Here is a 10,597-nt window from a genome sequence, read left to right as displayed (position 1 = left end):
GAGGGCTGGGGAGGGCTACAGATGGATGCTTGGGAAAATCTTCTTTACATAAGTCTGATTAAATAATAGGAATGAAAACTAGAGCTGGAAAGGTGCCCAAGAAAACTATTAGTCTTTGAACGTGTCATAGGATCCAGGCTTTCACCCAGAAAAGGAAGAAGGCACCTTTCTTCATCTTTCTCTCCATCTTTGTTCTCTCAGGGAAATGTCCAGAATTGTGCTTTTAAAAGATATTTAGTCACCAATTATATCAAACATGATTCAGAGAGGGAAAAGAATTCACCCAGATAGCCCAAATGAAGAGATTTTAATGAGGTTCTAGTTATGGTGGCAAGGGATAAAGGTGGGATTAAGGGAAAAAGCAAGGAATTAGGCACCCAGAGACAAGCATCACAGGAAGCTATAACTACCTCTTTGAATCCTAAGGGTCAAAGGGAGAAACAGAGTTAATGAAGCCTATGTCAGGCTGGGAGAGCAGAGGAGGGGCTTCAGGACAAGGACTTTAACTTGCCATTCAGGGAAGAAGGAGGAAAGATCCCTTTTCTTGCAACTTCCTCATTATTACTTCCTTTTGTTTTATAATCTCAAACTCAACAAGAGTGCCTGAGAAACGCTCTATGCAGCCTCCCCAGGACTCAAAGCTGGGCCAAAAAGTTTAAAGAATGGATCTAGAAAGGCAACCAAATAATAATTGGCACAATGGTATAACAAAGCAGTTCTATATTCTAGTAAAATTTTATATTAAATTCAAATGACATATTTATTAATATTAATTTTGTATCCATTTTGTATCTTTTGTATTCATCTTGTATATATATATATTGTGTGTGTTTGTATCATCTCTTAAGCAAATGTGGAAGATAAATATCACTGAGAAATTGAGTCAGAATTCAAACGCATATCCACCTAACACAAAATCCATGCTTTTGTGTTTCTATTTCCAAGTGATCACCATGGGAAAAGATAAGAGTCATGTGCTCTCGTAGGCAGTATGGAAGAATTTATGAGGAATAAACCCAAGTGCAAAGAAGTGACTTCTCTAGTAAAGTTGGGATTAGATCTCTTGCCTCCTGAACTCCTAATTAAATGTTGTTTGTTTTTCCAAACAACTTTTACAGATATCATTATCTTCTAACACTTTTTTTTGGTGAATGTTTATACTTGTTGTGAAAACTTATGAGCAGATCAAGTTAGCGTACTGAATAATTGCATCTATCCTTCTACCTCACTTCTACCTCACTAAAATCCCAATACTGGACAATAAAACTGAAAAAAAAAAAAACAAAACTGGTATAAATCCAAAATAATAAGAAAAGGAACGGGGAAAAAATGTCAGACAGGAAATTCCATCAAATTTCCAGAAGATGGAAAAAGGATGGAAATTTCAGCCAATGAAACTAAGTAGAAGCCAGAGCCTAAAATATACAGACAAAAGTCTCCAAGAATAAGGCAGCTGACTTCCCCTAGCAGAATGTTGATGAAACTCCCAACTGAAATTTGTAAGTACAATAGGTCATGCATCAAAGATGGATCTAAAACCATACAGAATAATTAATCAGAAGTCTATATAGAACAATAAACCACCCCATATTGAGTTACAGAGGGATGACAGCCAAGCATTTACATTTTAGACCAAATGAACCTCAGATAGTTTTCTTCCCAAATGATTTGAACAAATTGTCTTAGATGATTTTGAAGCAGCTAGTGTGAATAATTGCCCCAGAATAAAATCCTTAATTTTCTACCACTTGCAGAGCCCATCTTACCTTACTTATCTTAAAACTAACCCTGGTAGTTATAAAACTTCTCTCAATAATACAGGACTCTCAGCCAATCTTCCTATTGCCTTATTCTTATGTTTGACTAAATAATCAACTTTAATCAAACATTTGAGAACAGTCAAAAACAGAAAAATTACAGCTCATAAACAAATAGAAAGCTGATCCTTGACTTAGGTACAGAAATGAACTTAAACACATGAGCAAGCAAACAGCCAAAAACAACTAAAAATAAATGCCCCTCTTATAACTGTACTCAAGTAATTGAGAAGATATGAACCTCCAAATCAAGATAATACTATAAAACTGGAACAATTACATAATAAAAGATTTTTAAAACTAAAAATAGGGTTGTTAAAATAAAATGCCATTAAAGATGGAGTAAGTAAATTCCCCTAAAATATAGAACACAAAAAAAATCATAAAATGTGAGAGAAAGGAAAATATATTTAAGGTCAACCCAGAGATACAACATTTGACTGTAGCTTAGGAAAGGAAGACCTGAGTGTCAGCTAAGATATCTGCAATAAAACTTATACCTAGACACATCAATGTGAAATTTCAGTACAGGAAAATAAAGATCATATAAGCTTCCAGAAAAGCAAAAACTGAAGACCTCAAAGAATCAAGAATCAGTGTATAAAAAACTCTCAATGACAAAACTGGAGCAATGCCTTTTAATTTGCAATGGTAAAATTATTTTTAACTTTATTTCTACTTATTCAAATCATTAGTTTAGTTCTTTCTTTTTTCGAGATCAGAGTAAAGACAATTTTCAGACATGTAAAAGATACAAATTTGACCCTTATTCTTTTCAAAGCACGTATTCCTTTTTTTTTTTTTTAATTTTTTGAAAGTTGCTCAGTCGTGTCCAACTCTTTGTGACCCCAAGGACTATATAGTCCATGCAATTCTCCAGACCAGGATACTGGAGTGTGTAGTCTTTCCCTTCTCCAGGGGATCTTCCTAACCCAGGGATCATACTTAGGTCTCCCACATTGCAAGTGGATTCTTTACCAGCTGAGCCACAAGGGAAGCCCAGGAATACTGGAGTGGGTAGCCTATCCCTTCTCCAACAGATATTCCACACCCAGGAATTGAACCAGGGTCTCCTGCATTGAAGGTGGATTCTTTACCAGCTGAGCTACCAGGGAAGCCCAGGATGCTCCTATGAGGGTACTTAAAGATGTGTTCCAGCAAAGAGGTAACCCTAGAAACAGAAAGTTATAGGATCCTAGAAATAGTTATTATATACTAAGAGAGCAATAAGGGATTCCCCAATAGGCCTAGGAAGAAATCTATCCAAATTTTAGCAGAGAACAGAGGACTCTTTAATAATGGATCAGTGAAATCAATTTAAGACATGAAAAAGGCAGAGAGCAAAAAAAAATGATATTAGATACTTATAAAGAATAGCACACTGTGCAAAAAAGTCATGGTCCAAATTGCAACAAAAAATGAATAGACTTCAAGGAAAATAGCTAAATGGATTCTACCAGTAGAAAAAGGGTATAAACACTGGAAGGGTGGAGAATATGGTAAATACTGCTTATGTGTCACCTTCATGCAAAGAAGGAGAACATCAGTAAATGCTGTTAACAATGAATAAAATTGAAAAAGACAATTCAAATATAAAGCAAAATGCAGCATGCTTTTGAAGAGTTACTGGCATGTAAGAATGGGTAACTTTCTAACATTTATCTTTAAGTAATGTAGGGAGTTATGTATTTAAACTGAAAAGTGGGCAATATAATCATAGTACAATTTATGATTCTCCTGTGAATAAGATTATATAGCCATTGTGTTGTAAATATAAAATTTAGGCCACCTATAGGCAAAATATAAGAGATTGTTTCTGAATTATGATTTTTGAACACAGTATTTTTCGCATACAGGCAGCAGAAACAAGATCAGGAGCTGACTGTGTCTCAGATCATGAACTCCTTATTGCAAAACTTAGACTTAAATTGAAGAAAGTAGGGAAAACCACTAGACCATGCAGGTATGACCTAAATCAAATCCCTAACGATTATACAGTGGAAGTGAAAAACAGATTCAAGGGATTAGATCTGATAGACACAGTGCCTGAAGAACTATGGACAGAGATTCATGTCATTGTACAGGAGACAGTGATCAAGACCATCCCCAAGAAAAAGAAGGGCAAAAAGGCAAAATGGTTGTCTGAAGAGGCCTTACAAATAGCTGAGAAAAGAAGAGAAGCAAAAGGCAAAGGAGAAAAGGAAAGATATATCCATTTGAATGCAGAGTTCCAAAGAATAGCAAGGAAAGATAAGAAAATGTTCCTCAATGATCAATGCAAAGAAATAGAGGAAAATAGAATGGGAAAGACTAGAGACCTCTTCAAGAAAATTAGAGATACCAAGGGAACATTTCATGCAAAGATGGGCTCGAAAAAGGACAGAAATGGTATGGACCTAACAAAAGCAGGAGATAGTAAGAAGAGGTGGCAAGAATACATAGAAGAACTATACAAAAAAGATCTTAATGACCCCAATAACCATGATGGCGTGATCACTCACCTAGAGCCAGACATCCTGGAATGTGAAGTCAAGTGGGCCTTAGGAAGCATCACTATGAACAAAGCTAGTGGAGGTGATGGAATTCCAGTTGAGCTATTTCAAATCCTAAAAGATGATGCTGTGAAAGTACTGCATTCAATATGCCAGCAAATTTGGAAAACTCAGCAGTGACCACAGGACTGGAAAAGGTCAGTTTTCATTCCAATCCTAAAGAAATGCAGTGCCAAAGAATGCTCAAACGTGCACACACACACACTAAGTGTCTTCAATCATGTCCAATTCTTTGCAACCCCATGGACTGCAGTCTGCCAGGCTCCTCTGTCCATAGGATTCTCCAGGTAAGAATACTGGAGTGGGTTGCCATGCCCTCCTCCAGGGGATCTACCCGACCCCAGGGATTGAACCTGTATCTCTTATGTCTCCTGCATTGGCAGGCAGATTCTTTACCACTAGCACCACCTGGGAAGTCCTTTGGAACCATATGCACATTTCAACAAAAATTAAAACCAGTGTTAACCTATATGGGAAAAGAATCTGAAAAAGGATGAATACACACACACACACACACACACAGATTCAGTTTGCTGTATATCTGAAATTAACACGGCATTGTAAATCAACTATTTTCCAATAAAAATTAAAATAAAAACAGTGGTATTCCATAAAGAGATTCCTTGCTCAAAAGATTTAAAATATACTTAATACTTTCGGAGAGTCACAACATACCTTTCCATACTAAACAGAGAAACTGTAAATTAACAACAAAAGAAGAGAAACAAACTTTCTGTAAAGCAGCATTCCTTTACCTTATTTGACCACATGAACAGGCGTTAGCCCTACTGGCAACCACCATGAAGTAGAACGCAGTTTGGACAATGTGGCACCCTGAGTCCTCAAAGAGTAAAAGAAGACAACAACTGAGACACCGATGTAAGGCCCTCTAACTGGTACACAGATGATCTCCTGCCACTCTCTGGAGCCCTTAAATTACTAAACCTGTCACTGTGGTTCCTGTCTGTCTCCAAACATCCTCCTATGTGGCACAATTTTGCCTTCTTAGGTCCAGTTAAAGAACCTGCCTGTCAATGCGGGAGACATAAGAGACTTGGTTTCACTCCCTGGGTCAGGAAGATCCCCTGAAGGAGGGCATGGCAACCAGTATTTTTGCCTGAAGAATCCTATGGACAAAGGAGCCTGGTGGGCTACAGTCCATGGCATCACAAAGAGTTGGATACAACTGAAGCAACTTAGCACACAAGTCCAGTGTCTTTTTTGCTGCTTAATCATTTTGCAGGTCTTTACCAACTTCATTCTGATTCTTGACATATGTAAATGGTCCTTGATGCACAAGCATAATTCTTGTGCTCTTCCCTACAGGAAGAAAGAGAGACAGAGCTCTGGGATCACTTTACTGGATGTCACCTGTTCTGTGCGGGAGGAAGATCACACTCTGCCTTGAAACCCAGAAATAAAAAAGGTTTCTGTCCGCTGGGTCCTTCAAAGCCTCCAGTGCTTCAGGGAAATGGGAGGCTCTGTGCCTTACCTGGATTCTGGTCCTAAAGGGATGGTTTCTGGGAGTCAGACAAAAGCTATGACTGCAGCTGTTGTAACTTGCATGGTCCTGAATCAAGGCAGGTGGATTATGTATTCTCTTTGTTTTCACTCTGGATTTGTGGGAATGAAGGGTTATTTTTCCCCTTGTCCAAATATCTTAAATCATTCAAAGGCAGCATTAGATTTTAAGCAGAAAAATGCAAATGTAACTGGGACACTTACAATGACCTAAATGCATGCTGATTACCTTTTCTGTTATTTTCTGGCCTTAAATAAAGAAAATAAAATAAATGTCAGCAGTAAGAAAAATGAAAGTAGGTCAGACTACAGAACCATTAGATCAAAAGCAGTTAGAGCCAAACACACCTTTCCCAAGTGGAAAGCGAGAAATCAACATGTAAATGAAAAGCACTTGAAGAGTCCTAGCAGTTCCTCTATTAGCCTTGGCAATTAGCAGGAGGGTATTAAATTATTCTGGAGACTGCATCTTGTAACTGGAACAAAGTGGAAATGCTGGTAATGTTACTGAAAGAGATGAGTCACTCCAAAACAGAACTTCCACTGGGTGGGACTCACATTCTCTAGAAAATGAAAAGAATGAGCTATGAAGGATATTCCCTGCTGAGATAGATCATGGGAAAGACAATCCAGTTTTATACTCTGTGTGTGTGTGTGTGTGTGTGTGTGTGAAGGGCTGCTGACACTTTTCAATCAACTATAATTGAAAGCCCAATACACTACCATGTGATGATCAAATGCCTATAGCAGAACCATGGACTCCCATGGTTGAAGACATATCAATTGTACTTTCCTATTAATGATTGTTACGCCATGCTATTCCTTGTTGAAATTTTGCTTCTCATATCCCATTATATAAAATCAAGTTCACATACAGATCCTTGTCCTACAAATTTTAACAGAGTCAATACTATTTGCACATGCATGAAGGAAAGAGAAGCAGTTAAACAAATAAGGAATATACCTGTTAAAAAAAGCTGCTTAAAAAATGTGTTTAGAAAAAGACAAGATTTGTGAGATATCCTCTCAAAGAAGGAAAGGAAGCAGTTCTGGGAATTTAGCTAGGCAATGTGATAGTAAAGAAGGCTTTAAAAACTGATGGAGGATTTTAGAGACCTAATAATCAATGATTTCATTGATTATAGGTATTAACTCTCAAAAATTTAATACACTCTTGTTTCAATTACAGATATTCCACATAACATCTGTTCTCTTATATTGCCCAAATTACTATGAATCTACAGAGAATCTTGAGTTTTTACCTAAAATGTCAAAAGTATCACATGACAAAGACCCGAAAGAGTTTCAACTTTAGAGAAAGATGTATTTCAAATTCCCTTAGGTCTAATCTGTAGGAGAAATAAAGCCCTATCTTTACTACTAGTTGTTAGCCTTTGGAATGTACCGTTTTCCACATCATTCAATAAAATGTAGGAAACATAACAGGGCCCACCACTTTATATTCAATACATTCTAAGTGTGTGTTGGAAACTCCTTTTATCTTCTTTGCCCTCATGGACAAATGGAATTTTCAAATAGCAAAAAAGAAAAACTTGCCATTCCTTAGCAATATAACTCATAAGATGGGCTCTTAAAAAGGTCATTTGAGTTTGTGAAAAACAAATCATTTTATTTTTAAATGAGCATCATAATGCTTATTTACTCAAATATAAAAGTGAAAGTATATGGTTTCATTTTGAATAGTAATCTTTAGACTCTTTATATTGTATCCTGAATTTACATTTAAAAACTCACCAACAAGCTTACATAGAAAGGGAAAAAAACTAGAACTGCCAACTTTCTCTTCATCTAATGAAGATGAACAATAGGGAGATGAAACTATCTTACTTCAAGACAATATAAAGCTACAATAATCAAGTGCCGAAGTGATGCTTTTGAACTGTGGTGTTGGAGAAGACTCTTGAGAGTCCTGTGGACTGCAAGGAGATCACACCAGTCTATCCTAAAGGAAATCAGTCCTGAATATTTATTGGAAGGACTGATGCTGAAGCTGAAACTCCAATACTTTGGCCACCTGATGCGGAGAACTGACTCATTGGAAAAGACCCTGATGCTGGGAAAGATTGAAGGTGGAAGGCAAAGGGGACGGCAGAGGATGAGATGGTTGGATGGCATCACTGGCTCAATGGACATGAGTTTGAGTAAGCTCTGGGAGTTGGTGATGGACAGGGAGGCCTGGCGTCCTGCAGTCCATGGGCTTGCAAAGAGTTGGACACGACTGAGCGACTGAACTGAACTGAACTGAACTGAATCAAGACAGTGTGGTACTGGCACAAGAAAAGACAAATAGATCAATGGAACAGAGAGCCCAGAAATAGACCACACAAATATAGTCAACTAATTTCTGACAAATGAGCCAACCCAATCCAATAAAGAAACAATAGACTTCTTAACAAATGGTGCTGGAACAGCTGGACATCCACAGGCAAAACCAAACCAAACCAAATGAAACAAAACCAAAAAACAAACATGAAAGAACAGAATTTTTAAATGAATTTATTATAGATCTTATATCTTTAAAAATGCTCAAAGTAAATCACAAACCTAAATGGAAAACATAAAACAGTAAAACTTCTAGAAGATTACCTAAGAGAAAATCCAGATGACCTTGGCAATGAGTTGTTAGATATATCACCACCCCCTGAAATCCGTCCATAAAATTTAACTTCATCAAAATAAAAACTTCTGCTCTACAAAAGAAATTGTTAAGAAAATGAAAACAAGCTACACTTGAGAAAATATCTGCAAAACACATATCTGATAAAAAAAGACTTGTATTTAAAACATACAAAGAACCCTTAAAACTCAACAATAAGGAAAAATCCAATTTAAAAAATGGATGAACCATCCTCACTAAAGAGGATATACAAATGGCAGGTAAACATGAACAGATGCTCAACATCATATGCCATCAAAGACATGCAAACTAAGATGAGAGTGAGATACTGCTACACACCTATTAGAATGGCTAACATCAAATGCTGGCAAGGATATGGAGTAACAGGAACTTTTATTCATTGCTGGTAGGAATGCAAAAAGGAACAGTCATAAACAGTAAATAGTTACTATACAATCCAGCTATCACACTCCTGGATAGTTACCTTAATGAATTAAAAACATAGAATTTGAAAATACAAAGAAACAGAATCCAAAACTTGGAAGCATGTAAGATGTCCTTCAATAGGTGAATGGATAAACTGTGGTCTATCCACAAAATGGAATGTTATTCAGTGATAAAAAGAAATGGACTATCAAGACACACACACACACACACACACACACACACACACACACACGGAAATGGAAGAGTCTTAAATGCATACACTAAGAGGAAGATGCCACTTTGAAAAGGCTACATACTGTGATTCCAATTATATAATTTCTGTAGAAGACAAAACTATGGAGACAGTATAAAGATCAATAATTGTCAGGGGTTAGAAAAGAGGGAGAGATGACTAGTCAGAGCATAGAAGACTTTAGTGAAACCATTCTGTATGATACTGTGGTAGTGGATACATGACATTTTGAATTTGTAAAATAAACGTGTACAGCACATAGACATGTACAACACAGAGTGAACCCTGATGTACACTATGTTCATTTCAGTTCAGTCGCTCAGTCATGTCTGACTCTTTGTGACCCCATGGATTGCAGCAGCCAGGCTTCCCTGTCCATCATCATCTCCCAGACCTTGCTCAAACTCATGTCCGGTGAGTCAGTGATGCCATCCAACCATCTCATTCTCTGTCATCCCCTTCTCCTCCTGCCTTCAATCGTTCCCAGAATCAGGGTCTTTTCCAATGAGTCAGTTCTTCGCATCAGGTGGCCAAAGTATTGGAGTTTCAGCTTCAGCATCAGTCCTTCCAATGAATATTCAGGACTGATTTCCTTTGGGACTGACCGGTATGATCTCCTTGCAGTCTAAGGGACTCTCAAGAGTCTTCTCCAACACCACAGTTCAAAAGAATCAATTCTTTGGTGCTCAGCTTTCATTACGGTCCAACTCTCTTATCCACACATGACTACTGAAAAATCATAGTCTTGACTAGATGGACCTTTGTTGGCAAAGTAACGTCTCTACTTTTTAATATGCTGTTTAGGTAGCTCATAGCTTTTCTTCCAAGGAGCAAACATCTTTTAATTTCATGGCTGCAGTCACCATCTGCAGTGATTTTTGGAGCCCAAGGAAATAAAGTCTCTCACTGTTTCCATTTGTTTCCCCATCTATTTGCCATGAACTGATAGAGCTTGATGCCATGACTATGGCTTTCAGTTAATAATGCATTAATATTTGTTCATCAACTGTAACAAGTATACCACACTGATGAAGGATGTTAATATTAGGAGAAATTGTGGCAGGGGGTGGGTAGGCAATGGGGTAGGGGTGTATGGGAAGTTTCTGTATTCTCTACTGAATTTTCTCTGTAAACTTAAAGCTACTTTAAAAATAAAGTCTACTGATATAAATAAATGAATAAACATGTTTTAAAAAGCACCACTTTTCTAAAGGAGGCATGTAGCCTCCTCAGTGAAAGTTAAGGACCAGCCTCAGCAAGTTAGTTTTTCCCTCTGTTCCCTATGCTCCTCCCACTCCACTTCCACCATCAGCTCACTGTTATTAATTGGTGAGACCCAGTTAAGTGATATCCTGAGTCAGGTTCTAAGACAGGAACCATATTGAATATA

The sequence above is a fragment of the Bos indicus x Bos taurus genome, chromosome 8 (assembly GCF_003369695.1).
Source record: "Bos indicus x Bos taurus breed Angus x Brahman F1 hybrid chromosome 8, Bos_hybrid_MaternalHap_v2.0, whole genome shotgun sequence".
Taxonomy (NCBI): Eukaryota; Metazoa; Chordata; class Mammalia; order Artiodactyla; family Bovidae; genus Bos; species Bos indicus x Bos taurus.
The sequence above is the reverse complement of the archived record's forward strand: the minus strand, read 5'-3'. Positions refer to the sequence as shown.